The sequence below is a fragment of the Prionailurus viverrinus genome, chromosome B4, assembly GCF_022837055.1.
Source record: "Prionailurus viverrinus isolate Anna chromosome B4, UM_Priviv_1.0, whole genome shotgun sequence".
NCBI lineage: Eukaryota > Metazoa > Chordata > Mammalia > Carnivora > Felidae > Prionailurus > Prionailurus viverrinus.
In genome coordinates, this window is record NC_062567.1 from 121507236 (window position 1) to 121528867 (window position 21632).

General features: G+C 45.1%; 1 protein-coding gene across 2 annotated transcripts in view; it reads right to left on the minus strand.

Moving 5' to 3' along the window:
• The window catches only part of GLT8D2 (glycosyltransferase 8 domain containing 2), a 45617-nt gene extending 31009 nt beyond the window's left edge, over window positions 1–14608 (minus strand). The window contains exons 1-2 of one of the 2 annotated variants that reach the window (XM_047867525.1): window positions 14412–14608; window positions 9372–9633 (exon numbers count right to left, since the gene is read on the minus strand). The gene's annotated coding sequence lies outside the window, so the exon portion shown is untranslated. The remainder of the gene's footprint in view (window positions 1–9371; window positions 9634–14411) is intronic. The other variant, XM_047867527.1, reaches the window with a different exon arrangement.
• Window positions 14609–21632: the final 7024 nt, after the last annotated feature.

Consider the following 21632-nt stretch of genomic DNA (forward strand, 5'->3'; position numbering starts at 1 on the left):
ATAAATTCTTATACTAATCACAACAAATGAAATAGAGAACGATTTCAACACCTCCAAAGAATTCTCTTGTGCTATCCTTTTGTAGGTAGACCCTTCCCAACACCTAGCTCCTGGCAATCACCAATCTGCTCTCTTTCCCTATGCTTTTGCCATTTCCAGAATGCCATATAAATGGGGTCATACAGGGTAGCTCAGTCAGTTAAGCGTCTGACTTAATTTTGGCTCAGGTCATGATCTCATGGTTTGTGAGTTCGAGCTCCACATGAGGCTCCACACTGAAGGTGTGGAACCTGCTTAGAATTCTCTGTATTCCCCTTTCTCTCTCTCAACAATAAATAAAATTTTTTAAAAAAGGATCATACAGTACACGACCTTTTGTGACTCTCTTCCTTCACTTAGCATGATATATTTGGGATTCATACTTGTTGTTGAGTGTATCAATAGCTTTCTCCTTTTTATTGTTGAGTAGTATTCCATTGTGTGGATGTACCACAGTCTATCCATTCACCCACAGAAGGACATTGGAGTTATTTCCAGTGTTTTGTTATCGTGAATAAAGCTTTTGTAAACTATTATTTATAGGTTTCTGTGTGATTTTAAATTTTCACTTCTCAATGGTAAATACTTAGATTACTGGGTCATTGGGTAGATGTGTATTTAACTTTATAAGAAATTTCCTGTTTTCCTTAGTGGTTGGGTCATTCTGCATTTCCTGCCAGCCATGTAAAAGAGTCTCAGTTGCTCTGCATTCTCGTCAGCACTTGGTGTTGTATTTTTTTTAATTTTAGCTGCTCTAATAAGGCATATTTCACTATGGCTTTAATTTGCATTTCACTAACAATTACTCACGTCGAACATCTTTTTATGTGTTTATTTGCCATCTGTATATGTTTGTGATGGTTAATTTTACATGTCAACTTGACTGGGGCATGAAGTGCCCAGGTATTTGGTCACATATTATTCCGGGTGTTCCTACGAGAATGTTTTTGGATGAGATTAATATTATTTTTTTTTTAATGTTTACTCATTCTTGAGAGAGAGAGGGAGAGAGAGAGAAAGAGAGAGAGAGAGAGAGAGCAAGCAGGGGAGGGACAGAGAGAGAAGAGGACAGAGAATCTGAAGCTGGTCCTGCACTGATAGCAGAGAGCCCAATGCAGGGGCTCAAACTCACAAACCACAAGATCGTGACCTGAGTCAAAGCTGGATTCTTAACTGACCTGAGCCTATGGATGAGATTAATATTAAAGTGGTAGATTAAGTAAAGAAGATTGCCCTCTTTAATGCCGGTAGGTCTCATCGAACAAGTTAAGGTTCTGAATAGAACAAAAATGCTGATCTTGCCCTGAGTTAAGAGAGAAATTCTCCAGCCTGACTGCCTTTAAACTGGGACATTGGCCTTTTCCTACCTTCAGATTCAAACGGAAACACATACTCTTTCTGGGTCTTGAGCCTGCCGCCATCAGACTGGAGCCACTTCACGGCTCCTCCTGCTTCTCAGCCTTCAGAAGGGGACTGGAGCAATACCACCGGCTGTCCTGAGTCTCTAGTTTGCCACCTTACACTGCAGATCTTGGGTCTGTCGGTCACATAATCACATGGGCCAATTTCTTATAATAAATCTCTTCTACATACGTATACATCCTATTGCCTCTGTTTCCCTGAAGAACTCTGGCTAATACAATGGTGAAGTGTCTGCTTAAATCTTTTGCCTAATTTCTTTTTTTTTAATTATTTATGTTTTCATTTATTTTTGAGAGACAGAGCATGGGTGGGGGAGGGGCAGAGAGAGAGGGAGACACAGAATCTGAAGCAGGCTCCAGGCTCTGAGCTGTCAGCACAGACCCTGACGTGGAGCTTGAACTCACGAGCCGCGAGATCATGACCTGAGTCGAAGTCAGACACTTCACTGACTGTGAGCCATCCAGGCGTCGCTTTTTGCCTAATTTCCGATTGGATCACCGCTTTTCTTCCTTTTGAGTTTTGAGAGTTTTTTATATGTTCTGGGGATAAGTCCATTGTTGGATATGTGATTTGAAAAATACTTTCCCCAGGACGTGACTTGTCTTTTAATTTTCTTAACAATGACGTTTGCAGAGCAAAAGTTTTTAATTTCGATAATGTCAAATTCATCGATTTTTTTTCTTTTATGGATCATGCTTTTCATGTGATGTCTAAGAACTTTTGGCCTAATCCAAGGCCGTGATGAGTTTCCCTTGTGTTTCCTTCTGAGAGTTTTGTAGTTTTATATTTTACATCTACATTTTGAGTTAATTTTTGCATATGGCGTGAGTTGTGGGTTAATTTTTTAGCATATAGAGATCCAGTTGTTCCGGGACCATTTGTTGGGAAGACAGTCCTTTCCACCGAACTAATTATTTTTGTTAAGATTCATTCCAATTTCAGAGTGTCCAAAAGGACACTTGAGATCTGCCAAGGCGTTTGAATCTTGAGGTCTGTGTGTCCCAAAGAAAGGAGAGAGGGCTCAGCCGAAGGTTAGGATTCTCTCCTACGCTTTCTATAACGATTGTAGATCTGGACAGCTGTCAGTGGCTAAAACCTCAAACATTCCACAATGTTCTCAAAGTAGCACCCTGCTTACACAGAGGCAAAACAAGGGCTGAAACATCATGAAAAAGTGTCAAGTGAACGTTTCCCCAAATTCAAATCTTATCTTTGCACAGTATTCTGGAGTATTTTGTGCTCTGAAATCCAAGGAAGCTAACACACCCTTTTCCTCAAAATGCATGTAACAACTTTGTTTCCTGGCTTTCGCGGTTCACAATTTATCTTTATGGTTATTACAGTACTTTCTATACTCATTAGAATAAGCAGTGGCATAAAGAGAAGCAGAGGATAACAACATAGGCTTGATGAAGAAAATGAAGTTTAGCTGTTAGAATTTTAGCTTATAAAAATAGATTAGAATTTACTTATGTATTTATTTATGTTTATTTTTCAAGTTTATTTTTGAGAGAGGGGGAGGGGCAGGGAGAGAGGGGTACAGAGGATCTGAAATGGGCTCTGTGCTGACAGCAGAGAGCCCGATGCAGGGCTCAAACTCACAAACCATGAGATCATGACCTGAGCGGAAGTCGGACGCTCACGCTCAACTGACTGAGCCACCCAGGCGCCCCTAGATTAGAATTTAGATTACAGTTAGATTATAAAATAATTTAGATTATTTTAAAAATTCAGTTCAGCCTAGAAATCTAAAATAAAATTATGTCACATTTATATGTTCATTCCCTTCTTTGTAGCATTTTGCCAATCACCCAGGAGCAGGCAAATGACTTCCTTTATCTTAAAAAAAAAAAAAAAAAAAAGTTAATTTGCTATAAATAACAATTTGTGTTGAAAACCCAAAGTTTATTTTAAAATTAAGTTGAGCCTTCTTAATTACGGTTCTTCAAAGGAACTTCTGAACTTGACATTTGACTGGAGGCAGCAGTCAGCAAACGGAATAATAACCTTTAGAAACCAGCAACATGGACAGAGAGAGCCTACGGGAGGCAAGCAAGAAGGGGGGGGGATGTCCAAGCACCCCAGGGTTCCCTCATGAATCAAAGTGTTGTGAGAACTTGTTGGCAGTGATCTTGGGAAACTCTTCAATAGGAATTTGGTTCAAGTCTTTAATTCGCTGTAAAGAACCAGCTATAACATCCTTTTTATTTTCCCAGGCTCTAGGCTGAACACCCAGGGTGCATGTGCACTGGCCCTTCTCCTCTTCCCCTCTACGCCTGGGAAAGAATCGCGTCAAAGCAGCACATTACTTAGGATTCTTTGGATATTGATTTCAGGTACTTTTTATCCACTTATGATTTGCGTCAAAGCAGCACATTACTTAGGATTCTTTGGATATTGATTTCAGGTACTTTTTATCCACTTATGATTTTAGATGATATGCATTCAGCTAACTCTTTAAGATGATGTAAGCATAGAATGGTCTTTGGCCACAGGCCCCCTCCTCCCCAGTCCATGAACAAAGGCCATCTGGTAGTAGGGGAGAGAGACTGAGGAGAAGGTCAAAAGGATCTGAACCTGAGCCCCTGATGCCAGCTCTTCCCTGGGCAACCCTGTTAATCAAAACGATACATTTAGTTTCTTGCAAACAAGAGTCCTTACAAATACATTCCCTGTGGCCAGAATCATGTGCACATATGGGGAGAGATTTGCAGGGGCCAGATGATAATAATAGCTACCGTTTATTGCAAGCTTAATTTGCACCCGAATCTGTGCTGACCATTTAGGTATACGATCTCCTTTAATTCTTACACATTTCAGGTGGATATATTGCTCTCTCCAGGTTTCAAATGAGGAAATTGTGACTCAGAGAGGTTCAGTAACTTGCTCAAAATCACACAGCTACTAAAGGGCAGAGCAGGGATTTGAAGTTAGGGCTCTCTGACTTCAGAGCCTATGCTCTTTAACCGCAAGGTGCTGGAGCCCTTCGAGGGCCATTCGGGTTACCCCAGGAAGCAGGTGACGGCACTGTGTGCTGATGGGGTGTCAGTCAAGTTTGGACTGCTTGCCCCTGAGTGCTCGGTTACTGTAACGGCTGAGATCACGCCAGAAGCAGAAAGATCATCCGGCTGGCTCATCTGAGAAGGGGGCTCATCTTTCTCCCATCCAGCATGCTGCCAATTTGAAAATCCCTTTAAAACGAAACAAGAGGTTGGGGCGCCTGAGTGGCTCAGTCGGTTAAGCGTCCAACTCTTGATCTCGGCTCAGATCATGATCTCGGGGTTCCTGAGAGGGAGCCCCATGGCGGGCTCTGCATGGAAAGTGTGGAGCCTGCTTGGGATTTCCTCCCTCCCTCTCTCTCTGTCCTTCCCCCGCTCATGTTTTCTCTCTTTCTCTCTCCCTCTCCCTCTCTCAAAATAAATAAATGAAACCAGAGGCTTCAGGAAACTCGTAAGGGCACATCGAATTGCAAGGCATGGCAGCAGCAAGCCAAGGAGAGAAATTCCTGAAGCAGATTCTTGTAGGAAACTTTTGAGCAGCTTTTAGTATAGAAGGCAGGAGTGGAGTCTTTGAGAAGCATGTACTTCCAAAAGAAAGCCTGTTTTATTAAAAATTTTTAAATACGAAACTGTAAAGATTGGCATCCTTTCCCTCTTCGTAATTTCATCTCATGTCTGATGGTGGCACTTTCTGTGTAAGCCGCTGTGAATTGGTGTTTCTGGTGCTTGCAGTCAAAAGCATTCTAAGAGATCAAGTAGGTGCTCACGAAACATTTGCAGCTCCTAGATATGAGCCGATTACGTGGATTTGGTAGGGGCGTCAGAGTTGTAAAGAGGTAGAAAACTGATGGGAGGAAGTTCAGGGGCTCGGGATTCAGGGAACAGCTGAGGAGCATCCTAAGACCCCGTAGAATAGGAGGCAGAGACCTGGGGCCCAGAGAAACTGGCATGTTTGGGGGCAGAGCATCATCTTGTGGGTCAACACGGTCCCTGTGTGTGAAGAAATGCACCAAGGGACTCATTCCCGTGCTGCAGAGGCCCGGGTGCGTGGGAGATACATCACCTGCCGGCTCTCTCTCCTTTACACATGTCCTGTCCTGGGCACATCCTGTCCTGGGCACAGCCCGCAAGGCTCCACACTCCCCTGCTTGTCCGCGACCTTTCTTTGCTTTTTTGTTTGGTCTTGTTTTTTGTTTTTTTTTTAAACGTTTATTTTTGGGAGAGACAGAGTGCGAGTGGGGGAGGGGCAGAGAGAGAGAGGGAGACACAGAATCCAAAACAGGCTCCAGGCTCTGAGCTGTCAGCACAGAGCCCGAGGCGGGGCTCGAACTCACAAACTGTGAGATCGTGACCTGAGCCGAAGCCGAAGCCGGAGGCTCAACCGACTGAGCCCCCCAGGCACCCTGTGTGGGACCTTTCTGACGGCTCATCCTCGGTCTCTTTTGCTGGTTCCCCCTATTGCCTGAGCTTCTAAATGTTGGAATGCCTCAGGACTCCGTGTTTGATTTCTTCTCTCTCTCAACTCCCTCCTTAGGAGGCCTCATCCCGTCTCACGGCTTTAAATCCCATTACATGCTGCCAGCTCCCAAAGGACTGTCTACGGCCCCAACCCGTCCTGTGGACCCCGACTCCTAAAATGCACTGCCCTTGGGGCAGATCCACGTGGGGACGTCCACCTGTCCGAAACCGAGCTCCTGATATCCACACCCCCAAATGTGTACCACCCCTAATCTTCTCCAACTCCGTTAACGGAAAGTTCATTTTTCTAATTGCCCCAGCAAAAATAAAGTTGCTGTTATCCTTGAGCCCTCTCTGTTGGTCACTCCGCCCATACAGACAGCGACCAGTCCCGTCAGTCCTACCTTCAAAATATACCCAGAATTTTTGCCCCCGGCAGTGCCTCTACTGTGGCCCAGTCACCATCACCCTCTGACTGAATTGCTCTGCTTTTGTTTCCTTTTAGCTGATTTTCAACAAAGCATCCAGAGTGAGCCTATTAAAATAGGAGTCGGGTTGCGAGGCACCTGAGTGGCTCAGGTGGTTGAGCGTCTGACTCTTGGTTTTGGCTCAGGTCATGGTCTCACAGTTTGTGGCTTCAAGCTCCGTATCAGGCTTTGCCCTCTCAGCACGGAGGCTGCTTGGGATTCTCTCTCTCTCTCTCTCTCTCTCTCTCTCTCTCTCTCATTCTCAATAAATAAATAAATAAATAAATAAACTTAAAAAAAAATAGGAGTCAGGTTATGTCATTTTCTGTTCAAAACCCTCCAAGGCCTCCTGTCTCCTTCAGAGCAAAAAACCCAAGTCCTTATAACCTCCTCCAAGATATCACATGATCACACCGGCCTCCTTGCCAGACATTCTCCTGCCTCAAAACCTTTACACTTGCTGTTCCCTCCACCTGGAATGCTTTTCCCTCCACCTGGAATGCTATTGTTGCCACCTGGAACACTCCTCCCAGATATCCATGTGGCTAGCTCCTTCATGTCCCTCAGAGTCTTCATCAAAAGCTCCTCACCCCAGCCATACATGTATCACTTCCCCTCAGCAGCTGCCTGTGTCATCACTGGTTTATCGTCCGGCCTCCCGAAGACAGATTATAAGCTCCGCGAAGGCAGGAAATGCCTGATTGTGCACTGCCATGGGTCTCGCACAAGTGCCCGGCACTATACACCCTCAAAACCACTTCTAGACTGAAGAGAGGAACGTGGTCCCTCCCCTCCGGAGCTGCACAAGCACCCCAAACCCTGTCTGTTCACCACTGAAATCGGTGTCCCCCCAGCCCCCAGAAGTCCTCTTCTGCTGAGCTCTGGGCATCCCCTTCACCTCCTCCCTGATGGCTCATTCACTCCACCAACGCCTACAGTTTCACCCCCTAAAAGGTTCTTAGCCCATCCCTTTTCTGTTCTGCCTCGTCTTACCCACTCATCGACTCTGCAATCACCTGACACCTGGCCTTCGTGCCTCCAGAATTTCTGCCCCCTGCCCTTCCGCAATCTATCACCAGTATAACATAGTGACTCTTTTTGTTGCTTGCTAATCATATTAATTTTACATGCAGTTTGAGTACCTTTATTTTTTAAATGTTTAGTTTTGAAAGGTGGGGAAGAGGGGGGAGGGACAGAGAGGGAGGAGGACAGAGAGAGGGGGACAGAGGATCTGAAGCAGGCTCTGTGCTGACAGCAGCAAGCCCGATGAGGGGCTCGAACTCACGAACTACAAGATCGTGACCTGAGCCGAAGTCAGACGCTTGACCAACTGGGCTACCCAGGTGTCCCACACAGCACCTTTAATTTTTTGGTCGACTTTCCTTTTCTTCTTATTACCTGAGACATCCAAGTCTACCAAAAAGTTGAAAGAATGAATCTTAGCGCTCACATACCTTCTGTCAGATTTATCAATTGCTAACTTGTTGCCATATTTACTTTCTTTCTGATTTCTCTCTCATATATAGGGCAGACACCATGACGCTTGACCTCTAAATATCTCAGCATGCATCTCTCAAAAACAAAGGCGTCCTCCTACATAACTACAACACCATCATCACCTCCAGGAACAAGAACATTAATGTAATAACATCTTATAAATAATTCATATTCACATCTCCCATTATTGTGACATCATCTTTTATAGTTTGCTTGTCATATCCTTAGTTTCTTTTACTCTTAATCAATCTTCCCCCACCCACACTGCCTTTTTATTTTTCATGACCTAAATTTTTTTTTTTTTTTTGAAGAAATCAAGTTCAGTTGTCTTGTAGAATTCTTTTGCCTGACTTAAAACACAACTCAGATTGGGGCACCTGGGTGGCTCAGTCGGTTATGTGCCCAACTCGATTTCGGCTCAGGTCATGATCTCACAGTTAATGAGTTCAAGCCCCATGTCGGACTCTGCATGGACAGCACAGAGAATTGCTTGGGATTCTCTGTCTCCCTCTCTCTCTGCCCCTCCCCGGCTCATGCTTGCTCTCTCTGTCTCTCTCTTTTAAAAATAAATAAATAGGGGCGCCTGGGTGGCTCAGTTGGTTAAGCGTCCGACTTCGGCTCAGGTCACGATCTCGTGGTCCGAGAGTTCGAGCCCCGTGTCGGGCTCTGGGCTGATGGCTCAGAGCCTGGAGCTTGCTTCCGACTCTGTGTCTCCCTCTCTCTCTATCCCTCCCCCGTTCATGCTGTGTCTCTCTCTGTCTCAAAAATAAATAAACGTTAAAAAAAAATTTTTTTTAATAAATAAATAAAGTAAAAAAAAAAAATTAAACACAACTCTGAATGTCCCTGTCCTGCCTAAAGTCCTTCACTGGAAATCCACTACTGGAAGGTTAAGGTTGGAGTTTAAGATGTCCATAGGTCCTCTGTGCCATGACTTCTGTCCAAGCTGAACTGTTTGAGGCTTTGTCTCCAGCCATCCACTGTCCTCCACACCCAGTCGATGTTTTCCTTGTCTCTGAGCTTCAGTTCATGCAGTCCCTTCTGCCTTAAATGCCCTTTCTCCTCTTTTCCCCAGTAGATTGTTACTTATTTCTTAAAAACTCAATGCAGGCATCACCTCCTTCAGGAAGTCTTACTTGATTACCTTGCCTGGCTGCTCCCCTGATCTTCGTTCCTGTCCCTATCCCTGCACTCAGAACTGTTCTAATATTATGAGTGTGCCTGTCTCCTCCACTAGACTGTGAGGTGACTGAGGGCAGGCACTGTGGCTTGCCCGCCTCTGTGTGCCTCAACAAATGTGTGTGGAATGAATGAGTGACAAACAGGAGAGAGGAAGAAAGGGAAAGGGGCTCTTGCCCTGTTCTTCAATCCCAGGAAGAAAGGGGGCAGCATACCTTTACTAAGGAAAAAAGCCAGAAGGAAGGGACTGTGGATCTAGTGGAGGAATGAAAGCAGAGGGCTCTGGTCTTCTTACCAGCCTTTTACCTACCGTCAAAACAACAAGCCCTAGGAACTGTGTCCCCTGGTCCTTTGTAAGCTTTCCTAGGCTGAGTGACTTTCTGTATCGTGGTTTCTCTGCAGCAGTAGATAGCCAAGCCTTTGGCATTCAGGAGTCTGTGGGCTTGTCCTCAAGACAGGAAGGAAGGTGGAGCCACACAGCCAGTGTTGGAGAGAAGAATCCCTGGGCAGGGGACGGGATGGCGGCACATTCAAAGGGTGGAGGAAAAAGGCCAAGGTCCTGGGGCCTGGGACTAGGAAGAAAAGGAGAGTTTAGGGAATTGGTCTGGACCTGAGAAATGTCCGTTAAGTTTAAAAATGGGCACCTGAAGGGCGCCTGGGTGGCTCAGTCCAACTTCGGCTCAGCTCATGATCTCATGGTCTGTGGGTTCAAGTCCCACGTCGGGCTCTGTGCTGACAGCTTGGATCCTGGAGCCTGCTTCAGATTCTGTGTCTCCCTCTCTGCCCCTCCCCTGCTCACGCTCTATCTCTCAAAAATAAATAAACATTTTTTGGGGGTGCCTGGGTGGCTCAGTCGGTTAAGCGTCCGACTTCAGCTCAGGTTGTGATCTCCCAGTTCCTGGGTTCGAGCCCCGCATCGGGCTGTGCTGACAGCTCAGAGCCTGGAGCCTGCTTCCGATTCTGTGTCTCCCTCTCTCTCTGCCCCTCCCCTGCTCATGCTCTGTCTCTCTCAGAAATAAATATTGAAAACATTTTTTAATAAAATTAAAAAAAATAATAAAAATGGGCCCCTGAAGACCTTTCACAGGGAGCTATTTTACCAGATGCCAAAGAGTTTGGGCGCATGGCCAAATCTGGAAAGAATGTTTTAAGACCTGGCAGTAGCTAAGTGACTGAGCTCTGCCTTGGAAGAAAAGGCAAAAGTGGGAAGGACTCCAGAAATATATTTCAAAAATCAGAGCCCCTAAGTGTTATTCTACATGCCAGCTCTAATCAGCTGGTAAGGACTTTCAGTATGGCTAAATTGAGAAGGAATCTAACGCCATCACCAGAAAAGAAAGAACAAGAAAGTAAAAGAAAAAAAGAAAAAGAAAGGAAAGAACATGGAAACCAGAAGGAAAGGTAAAAGAGGGGGGCTCCTTCAAGTTACTGTTGAGTGGTTAAATCTCGCAGGGCACCTACCTGGGTGGAAATATCACAGGCTTTGTTGCCCCACTCCTTAGCGATGCAATCCCGGGCAATTTACAAAACCTCATGAGCACACTGGGGCTGCGCTGCAGATTTAATTAAATAGCCTATAGTAACAATAGGTAACACTCACACAACAGCCTTTACATATGTTCATTAATCCAGTCCTCACAACGACCCGTAAAGTGATTATCCCTGATTCACCCACGAGGAGACTAAAGTTCGGGGAGGGTGATACAATTAACAAGCCGCAGAGCCCAGGCAGTCTGGCTCTGAGCTCACATTCCTAACCATCTTCAGAGCCGACGCCTTCCATTGCTGATTGCAATCATCCTGTGTCAAGCAACTGACGTAAGCTCCGTGATTTAACTTCACCCCTCGGGACCTTCACCCCTGGGGTTCACACACGGCATAAAGCAACCAGTAGAGCACTTCGCCTCAACCCATGCCACCTAAAGAGCCACGAACAGGACAATAGCAGGGATTCACCTGAAGAAAAGGGAAAGGACAGCATCGGGACTCAGGAATTTGGTCTCTGACAAAACATCTCTGGCCTTTTTACCTGTTTGCTCTAGCATGAAAGGTTCAGTCAAGATGGACCCAAAGACAGGGGAGCCAGAGGGGACAGGGTGCAGTGTGTGGAGGGTCTGTTCTGCTTTCTCCTGTGTTGGAACGACGCATTCTTGCACAAAATGGCCTTAGGGCAGGTGTCCCCAACCTCTGGCTTCTGTGCCAAATCCTGCCCATTACTGTTTTTTTGTTTTGTTTTGTTTTTTGGGGGGGCTTTTTGTAAATAAAGTCTTCCTGGAAGATAGGCAGGTTTATTCTTTAATGTGTTGTCTAAGGCCAGTCTCACACGACAACAGCAGATCTGCGTAGGCGCAACGCAGATGGTGAGGCTTACGTGGCCACCTCTCCGGCCCTTTGCAGAAAAACTGCTGATCCCAGCTGGCCGCTTCAGGTCAGATTTTCTAGATATCAATATGGCACAGGCGATCGAGCTCATGTCCTGACCTAGGGAAGGAAGGACACCATGTCTGCTTGGGTGTTTGCCAGGGGAGGTGTGAAGGAGGATGTCCGTCTACAAGGGGAGCTGAAGTGAAAACAAATGGGGCCAGAGGAGGATATTGCAGAGTGTGCTCTGAGAAGCGCTAATCAATGTTATGTGGTAAAACGGTTCGGGGGTCAACTGGGAACTTCTGTGTCAAACAACCTGAAGCAGATCTCTCTACTGCAGGACTTCTCAGGACCTTTAAAATGCCACTTTGCCTTGGGATTTCTCAGAGTGTGATATGGTTCACCGAACGCATCTTCCCCACGGGACTATGTTCTTCAGAACATTCTTTGGGAAATGCTGAAATAAAAGAAGTATTTAGTATCGTGCTCCCTGGCAATGAGAAGTGAAAAGTATGAGAACCGTGGCTTAATGAGCTGTGCTTCTCTCGGGAAGGAAAGAGAACAAAGAAGAAATAAAAAGAGCCAGGGTGAAAAAAAAAAAAGAAAAAAGAAAAGAAAAGAAAGAGGTGTTTGAAGGGAGGAAGGAAGAAAGAAAGCAGGACCCTGGAGAAACAACATGAGGAAGTGAGGAACACTTGGGAGACTGGACTATCAGAGGGAACAATCTGCCAAATGCTGGGCTGCCACCCAACACAGGACGTGTGGTCACTTCGTCATCACCACGGTCATCATCAGCACCACCCGAGAAGCTAACCTTCCCCGAGGCCTCACTACTCTGCAGATGCTGTGTTACATCCTTTACACACACGATGTCACTTAATTCCCATTTTCCAGATGAGGAAATAGAGGCACAGACAAGTAACTACTCCGAGTCAAAGCTTATAAAGCTTGTTAAGTGGCAATGCGCAGATTTGACTCTGTGACCTGGAGCCAGGGCCCATGGTCTCCCTGCTGCCCTGCCCCACATGTACCTGCATTCGACGCAGGGCTGGAGTCCACTGTGCAACTCAAAATGCATCCTACATAGAAATGTGAAACCCAAAATGCGTCCTACACAGAAATGTGCAACCCAAAATGGGTGCTGCACAGAAATGCAATGTGAAGACACGTGGAGGAGAAGACAAAACAAACCAGCCAATGTCACTTTGGATATTTAATGACACGGGGCCAAACAACTAGAAGACTAGCACCATGTTTTATTTAAAAAAAAAAATTTTTTTTTTAACGTTTATTTATTTTTGAGACAGAGAGAGACAGAGCATGAACGGGGGAGGGGCAGAGAGAGAGGGAGACACAGAATCAGAAGCAGGCTCCAGGCTCTGAGCCATCAGCCCGGAGCCCGATGCGGGGCTCGAACTCATGGACCGCGAGATCGTGAACTGAGCCGAAGTCGGAAGCTCAACCAACTGAGCCACCCAGGCGCCCCCACCATGTTTTAGATAGCATCATGTTTTCTTCCTCTCTCTCTCTTCTTACTCTTGTGTTAACTATTCCTTTTTTTTTAATTAAAATTTTTTTCATGTTTATCTATTTTGAGAGAGAGAGAGAGAGTGTGTGTGTGTGTGTGTGTGTGCGCGCGTGCTTGGGGGAAACGCAAAGAAAGAATCCCAAGCAGGCTCCACACTGTCAGTGCAGAACCCGATGCGGGACTCGATCTCAGGAACCATGAGATCGTGACCTGAGCCAAAGTCAGATGCTTTGCCGACTGAGCCACCCAGGCATCCCCTTAACTATTCCTCCTTAACTGATATCATAAGTTGCATATCAGCCTACATCAGGCTTATCCAATGTGTACATTCATTCATAAAGTGAGCACAAGACAGTTTTTGAATGTTAAAAAAGCATTTTGAACCCAAACACTATGATTACTGCATTTATAAACAAGCCTCACTTAGACTTCCACAACTACCAATTCCTTTTTTAGAATGGGGGACCTATGAATAGCTTCCTATGACAGCTTCTGAAAATGTGAATCACAGCTCATTTAAATCTTTTGTGGCTCAGGGGCGCCTGGGTGGCTCATTAGGTGAAGCATCCGACTTGGGCTCAAGTCATGATTTCACAGTTTGTGAGTTCAAGCCCTGCATCAGGCTCTGTGCTGACAGCTCAGAGCCTGGAGCCTGCTTCGGATTCTGTGTCTCCCTCGCTCTCTGCCCCTCCCCCACTCTCACTCTGTCTCTATCTCAAAAAATAAATAATAAACATTAAAAAAATATATTTTGAAATCTTTTGTGGCCAGAAATGTACCTGCATTTAAATACTAGCATTTATCCCGTCCTACCTAACCACTGATTGCCATGCTTAAAATACGATGAAAATAGTAAATCACACTGGACAAGGGGGTTCAACCCAGGTCTGGATAAAAACAGTCCAGCCAGGGCGCCTGGGTGGCGCAGTCGGTTAAGCATCCGACTTCGGCTCAGGTCATGATCTCGTGGTCCGCGAGTTCGAGCCCCGCGTCAGGCCCTGTGCTGACAGCTCAGAGCCTGGAGCCTGTTTCGGATTCTGTGTCTCCCTCTCTCTCTGACCCTCCCCTGTTCATGCTGTCTGTCCCTGTCTCAAAAATAAAATAAACATTCAAAAAAAATTAAAAAAAAAACCAAAAAACAAAAAAACAGTCCAGCCAGCATGTGAACAACTTGCACACTGAGTATCCTGGATTTGCTGCAATGGCAAAAAAAAAAAAAAAAAAAAAAAAAAAAAAAAAAAAAAAAAAAAGAAAGAAAAGAAAAGAAAAAAAGGAAAGAAAAGAAAAAGTTCCCTCTGCATGCTACAAACATTGGCTAGGAGCTCCTGTAAGCAAAGTTCTCGTGGGACAGGCCACCTCTGATTTACGTCCTTGAGTCTATAGCGAAATAAAGGGCCGCTGCAGGCCGGCCAGGCTGCAATGGAGAGGCCGCCGCGCGGCTTGCCAGTTTCTGTTTACCTGGTGAACGGTGAGGGCAGGCTGCGGGCGCCTCGGTCCAGAAGAGCTGCAGGGCAGAGCGTTCCGCTCGCGGCTGGCCCCCGGGCTGCTTCAGCTGCTGCTAACATCCCATTGGAAAGCCCAAAGCGCTGAGAGCCCCGAGGCCAATATTCCGTTTCCAAGAGAGGATGCCTGCCCCTGCCCCCAACACCCCCCCCTTTGCTTGCGTTGACTTTGGAGCGGCTCGGGTTTCTTCCACCCCTGCGCGAAGCAGCTGGGAATCGGGGCGTTGCGCTGGCTGCGGGGTGAGGCGGCCCCTGAAACCACTTCCAGATGTGCTTGGCAGGCCAGCTCCTTGCCTGGCCCGGGCTTCCTCTCGCATCCTCCTCCGGCAATCTGCGTGCAAATCGTTTCGAAAACAAGGCAGTGCTGGAGGAAACGATTCAAAACTGGAGAAGAGCAGACTCTTGGAGGGTGAATTTCCACCACACGATAGGTCTAAGGTAAACTTTGCAAGAGCAGAAGTGGAAGAATTAAGTTCACACTGATTTTAAGACTATCTTCACAGCCACTGGTTTCTCCTGAAATGTCCCAGTCATTAAAATGCTGTGGTCCCCAAATTAAAGCCCAGCTAACAGCTATGGTCTCATTCTACCAAGGCAATAATAGCAATAGAAGTTTTAAGATGGCGTGTTTTGAGCCTGAACATGGAAAGGAATCAGGCAGGGACTCAACCCCACCCAGCTCTGGGCTGTTCAGTTTCTGCTATTGATTCTCAGAAACCCAGGAAATGGTGCCAGCACGTTGCCTGGGATCATGGAATTTAGTTCTGCAACCTCTGTCCTTAGCTCCTACAAGGATATGAAGATCCCCTGCTCACTGGTTCTTTCTAAAGTGGTATTTCCCAATAGAAACATCATGCAAGCCCTCATGTAATTTTAAATTTTCTAAAAGTCACTTTAAGGTAAGTACAGGGCCTCCTGGGTGGCTCAGTTGGTTAAGCATCCGACTCTGGCTCAGGTCATGATATCGCGGTTCATGAGTTCAAGCCCCGTGTCCCACTCTGTGCTGACAGCTCAGTGGAGCCTGTTTGGGATTCTGTGTCTCCCTCTCTGTCTGCCCCTCGTCCACTCTCACTCTGTCTCTTTCAAAAATAAAACAAAAACATTAAAAATATTTTTTAAAAAGGTAAGTACAAAGAGAGGGTGCCTGGCTGACTCAGTAGGAAGGGCATTTGGGTAGTGAATCGAGCCCCCGCATGGGGCGTAAGGTTCCTTCAACAAATAAATATATGAACTTAAAAAGAGAGAGAGAAAAACCATGTGCCAGGTGCTGGGCTAAGCATTAAAAAAAAAGATACCAGGGAAATACAAATCAAAACCATGATGAGATATCACCTCACACCTGTCAGAATGGCTAAAATTAATAACATAAGAAACAATGGGTGTTGGCAAGGATGCAGACAAAGGGGAACGCTTTTGCACTGTTGGTGGGAATGCAAACTGGTGCAGCTACTCTGGAAAACAGTAGGGAGGTTCATTAAAAAGTTAAAAATAGAACTACTCTATGACCCAGCAATTGCACTACTAGGTATTTACCCAAAGGATACAAAAATGCAGATTCAAAGGGGTACAGCACCCCAATGTTTATAGCAGAATTAGCAACAATAGCCGAACTATGAGGAGAGCCCAAATGTCTATGGACTGATGAATGGATAAAGAAGATGTGGTGTATATACACAATGAAATATTACTCAGCCATCAAAAAGAATGAAATATTACCATTTGCAACAATGTGGATGGAGCTACAATGTATTATTATGCTAAGTGAAATAAGTCAGTCAGAGAAAGACAAATAACTTATGATTCACTTGTATGTGGGATTTAAGAAACAAAACAGATGAATATATGGGAGGTGAGGGAGGGGAGGAAGAGAAGAGAGGAAACCACAAGAGACTCTTAATGATAGAGAACAAACTGAGGGTTGATGGAGGAAGGTGGGTGGGGCATGGGCTAGATGGGTGATGGGTATTAAGGAGGGCACTTGTGATGAGCACTGGGTACTGTATGTAAGTGAATTCTATGTGCTGTAACTGAATTCTACCCCTGAAAACAATATTGTGCTGAATGTTAACTAAAATTTAAATTTAAAAAAGTGTAAGTACAGGGGTGCCTGGGTGGCACCTTCACCTTACTTGGTTAAGCATCCCACTCTTGGTTTCGGCTCAGGTCTTGAACTCGTGGTTTGTGGGTTCGAGCCTCGTGCTGGACTCTGTGCTGATGGTGGTGAGACTGCTTGGGATTCTCTCTCTCCCTCCCTCTCTCTCTCTCTCTCTCTCTCTCTCTGTGCTTTCCCTGTTCCTTCTCTCTGCCTTTATCTCAAATTAAAGAAATAAACTTAAAACATTTTTTAAGAAAGATAAGTACAAAGAGATAAAATTTTAATGATATTTTATTTAACACAATATATACAAAATATTATTTCAATATGTAATTAATGTAAAATTTTATTTACTTATTTATTTATTTATTTATTTATTTATTTATTTATGAGAGAGAGAGAGAGAGAGAGAGAGAGAGAGAGAGAGAGGGAAAGACAGAACATAAACGGGGGAGGGGCAGAGAGACAGGGAGACACAGAATCCAAAGCAGGCGCCAGGCTCTGAGCTGTCAGCACAGAGCCCCACGCAGGGCTCGAACTCACGGACCCTTGAGATCATGGCCTGAGGTAAAGTCAGACGTTTAACCGACTAAGCCACTCGGGCATCCCTAAAATATTATTAACAAGATAGTTTACATTCTTTTTTGCATTAAGTCTGAAATCTGGTGTGTATTTCACTTGTAGCACATCTCAATTCAGAGACTAAATTTCATCACAGACTGGTATGTATTTAGATTTCACAAAATTTACAGTTTAAAAAGTAGACTCACATACTCAGGATGTTGCAAACATACTTAATGGCTTTCCAATAACTGAATCCAGTATCAGTGTCCCAACTTAAATTCATTAACAGTGAGTAAAATTTAGAAGTCGGTTCCTCAGTTGCACTATGTCACATTTTAAGTGCTCAATAGCCAATGTGACAAGTGGCTACTATATTAAACAGGCATCTCTAAAGGATTTAGTGTTTGTTTTTTCAGACTTGAGCTTGGAGAGGGAATATCTGGAATAGCTTCCATTTGTACAGAACTTTGGACATTGACAAAGCAACCGCACATCTTCTGTTTTTATTCTCGTAACATTGCTGTCAGGTAAGTTGAACAGATGTTGTTGGCCCCAATTTGCAGATAGGCAAACTGAGGCTTTGAGCATGTTAAAGTCCAAGTTCCCAAAGCAAGTTGGTGATGAAGCCAGGACCAGAATGCCTGTCAGCACTTCTCACCTGCTTCTTATTTGAGGCGTGTTCCAAATACAGTAAAACCTTAGACCGTAACTTGTTCTGTGAGTGTTCCACAAGATGAGCAAACATTTCTAATGCATTTTAACTTGATGTAGAGCAGTGTCTTGCAATACGAGTAGTCCGTGATGCTGAACGTCACATGATCACAGCTGAGCCAATGGGTCTTCTCTCTCTCGCTGCAAGATTGTGGGTGATTGCTCAGATGCTTGGTCTCAGGCCACGGTGTTTGGCAGAAATCAGTGATTTTCCAGAACACTGGAAGGTGCCCACAACTGGCACTAGTATATTTTTTGTCACTTCAAAGCACCAAAGACAGGCCTTTGCTTTTCCATCCAAGAGTAAGCTTAGGGATGCGTTGCTTCCTCCTAGCTCAGGCTGCCTGCAGACAGAGAGAGACCCTTTCCTCTGCTGCCTTATTGCCAGTTCCATTAAATACAGTGCACGGCAAGAGTTTGTTAACCCTGGACTGTAGTCAACATCCACGCGAGCATATACAATGGCCCCCATGCAGAGAAAGATTCCATCGAGCCAATAGTAGTGACATCGATAGTGATAGTGAAAGTCGTCCTGCACAATAACCCTCCTCTCCCAGGTCTCCCTCACCAGCCACGGAGGTTTTCAAAGGTCAGTGCAGGTTAATTTGTTTCTTTGTCTTTCTATTTTGTATTTTATTTTTTGTATCATATTACAGTATTGTAATCATTTCTATATGAATATTTTTGGGTTGTGGAACGAATCTTCTGCGTTTCCATGATTTCTTATGGGGAAATTCGCTTTGACATACAAGTGCTTTGGATTACAAGCATGTTTCTGGAACGAATTGTGCTCGCAAACCAAGGTTTTGCTGTACTAGGATTTGTGGCTGCAACTCGAAGGGTTAAACCACATCCACTGTTTTCGCATTCTGCATTCTCCACTTACCTGGCCGTTAGCACTGTCACTGTTCGTAGGGAAGTATCCTATCTGCTGCCCTGGTGGTGTTCCCTTACATCCTCCTATCCTGAAGTCCTCACACAATCCAGGAAGTGTGTCATTTTTCTCTGAAGCAGGCTTGACATTATGCTATTCCTCTTTTCACTTCAAGGAGATGTACTCTATTTTATGGGACAACTTTACTCAGTGTTTTAGCTAACAGACATGGTTGTGATGTATTCGTCTCTGGTTGTGGCAGATACATTGAATGCACAGATCCCCTGGGGGGAGTGAGAAGGTTCCGTGGCAGCACAGAGTACTGCTGTCAAGCACTCCTGCTCCAGTCCTCCTGGCTCTCACTCGGGCAAACGTATTTCCTGGCTCAGGGCTTCCCCCTGCCCTTCCAAAATCATGTGCCATTAGGAGCAGCAGGACAGTCCATCAGACGTGTCCCACGGCATCGTGGTGGAAAGCCCTCCAAACTGATTCCTGCCCCTCCCAGTTTCCTCCAAAGACGGGGTTTTCTCCCCCTTTTGTACCTCTGATCCACTTAGCAGAATGCCTGCCACAGTGTGAGAGCTGGTGAATAAGCAGGTTCAGAGAGTATGACAACCAAAGTAGCCCAGAGGGAGACTCACAATTGAAATAATAATTATGTTGTTTTCATAGGCTCTGTTTGTTACTCATATTAACTTCCATATGGACCCAAATCTCTCTGATTGTTCTTCGTACCCTTTCTCTCTGACACTTTACTGTCTCCAACTTTGGAATCAGTCTCCTTTATTTCCAGTGGGCCATGTTCTAAGGATGCAAGAGGCTTACTACCTACGACCTTGATTTCCACACTGTGTGCACAGATGCTTCGCTGGGAGAAGAAATGAGACCAGAAAGAGATACAGGTTTTAAGGGATACTCTGATAAGTGCAGTGGCTACCAGTATGGGCTGTGGGGACAGACAGACAGACCCAACTATTAGCTCAGACTTTATACTGAACACATTACTCAATATCTCACCTTCAATTTCCTGAAGCCTCCAAGGACTTGTATGAGGGTTAAAAGACGTCATGCTTGTAAAGGGCTCAGTGAGGGCTCAACACATGGAAGTTATCACGGCCGTCCCCCCTTATCTTCGGGGAGTCTGTCCCCAGGCCCACAGTGGATGCCTGAAACCATGGGTAGTTTTCAAAACCCTACGTTTTTTGCATATATACCTATGCAGAAGTTTAATTTATAAATTATGCATAGAGATTAACAGCAATAATGATAAAATAGAACAATTACAACAATTTACTGTAATAACAGCTATGTGGATGTGGTCTCTCTCTTGAAATATCTCATATTGTACTCACCCTTCCTCTTGTGCTGATGTGAGATGACAAAATGCCTGCGTAATGAGATGAAATGGACAAAGTGACGTAAATGACGCAGGAAGTGTGACATAGTATTCGGCTACGGTGCCCTCTGTCATCAGAATGGAGATCTACTTCCCAACTGTGGTTGATTGAGGGTAACTGAAACCTTGGAAAGCAAAACCACAAATAATGGGAGACTAGTGTATTTTTACCATTAGATGAAGACACCCCAAGGTATGAACTAGGGAAAGGAATTATAAGAGTAAGTTATTTGTAACTTTTTCTTTACAAAATCCAAAAGAGTTATATGATGTTGCAAACACTCTGGTAGCCTACTTAATAACCCTCTCTGCTTCTTTCCTTGAAATAGAAACACTCTTTCACTTGGGGCAGTAATAGCCTAGTTACAAATATCCCCGCAGGGGCGCCTGGGTGGCTCAGTCAGTAAAGCGTCCAACTTCAGCTCAAGGCATGATCTCTCAGTTTCTGGGTTCGAGCTCCCACCTTGGGCTCTCTGCTGTCAGTGTGGAGCCCGCTTTGGATCCTCTGTCTCCCTCTCTCCCTGCCCCTCCCCTGCTTGTGCTCTTGCTCTCTCTTTCTCTCTCTCAAAACTAAATAAATATTAAAAAGAAGACATACCTCCCCAGACATCCTGCAGCTAGAATGGCAGGTGAGCAGAAGGAAGTTTGCTGTCTGTGACTTCCTAAAAAGCTACTGTTTTCCTGGCAAAGAGCCGTTTAGTGCCTTTTGCCATTTCTTCTTGTCTGAAGTCCAACCTGGATGCCCGGAGGTGGAGTGGCCATCTCAAAGCTCTGGGGATGAGAGGTCCACACTGTGCTGCTGCATATGACCACATATGCACAGACTGCAGTCTTGAGTCAGTCAAGGTCCTGGCATGCCGGAGACCAGCTCCAGCAACCAGGGGTTCCCGAAGGAAGAACGGCGTCGGTGAAAATAAAATAAAACTAAAATAAAAAACTAAAATAAAAATGGACACAGACAACAGCAGTGTGTTGAACTGGCCGATTTATTGCAGTAAACGTGGCATTATATATGCGAGTGATTTCCTTGTAACATACGCTATGTTTTTCTAACATTACCCAATTCTAAAATTGTTCCTTTGTATAATCACCCAATAAGGAATAACATGATTGTTTTGTCGTAACGTTCCCTCCTGCCCTTTGCTTATTAATTTCTTTTATTGTTTTTATTATGTATCTATGTTTATAATTTATAAAGTATTTACTTTGCTGTTTTCACGAATTGTCATGTCTCTCAACACCTCAAGTGGAACAGCTACAGGGACATGACCTCTTAGCTGTTTCCCTGAACCATTAGTGGTTTTGAAGAACAAAAGTGTTCGCCTGGGTCCGAGGTGCCAGGAAGGGGGCCAAGAGGGCCTTAGAAACCCACGCCTTATACATTCTCAGAGACACAACGCACCTAGGAACCAATGAACCATTCTGTACTTTAACCAACTAGGTTTAGTCATCATCTGGAATGCCTCCGGGGGGCCAGGTGGGCCTAGGGGTCGAAGTCACCTGTGCCCAGAGATACACTCCTTAGTTGCCGGAGTGA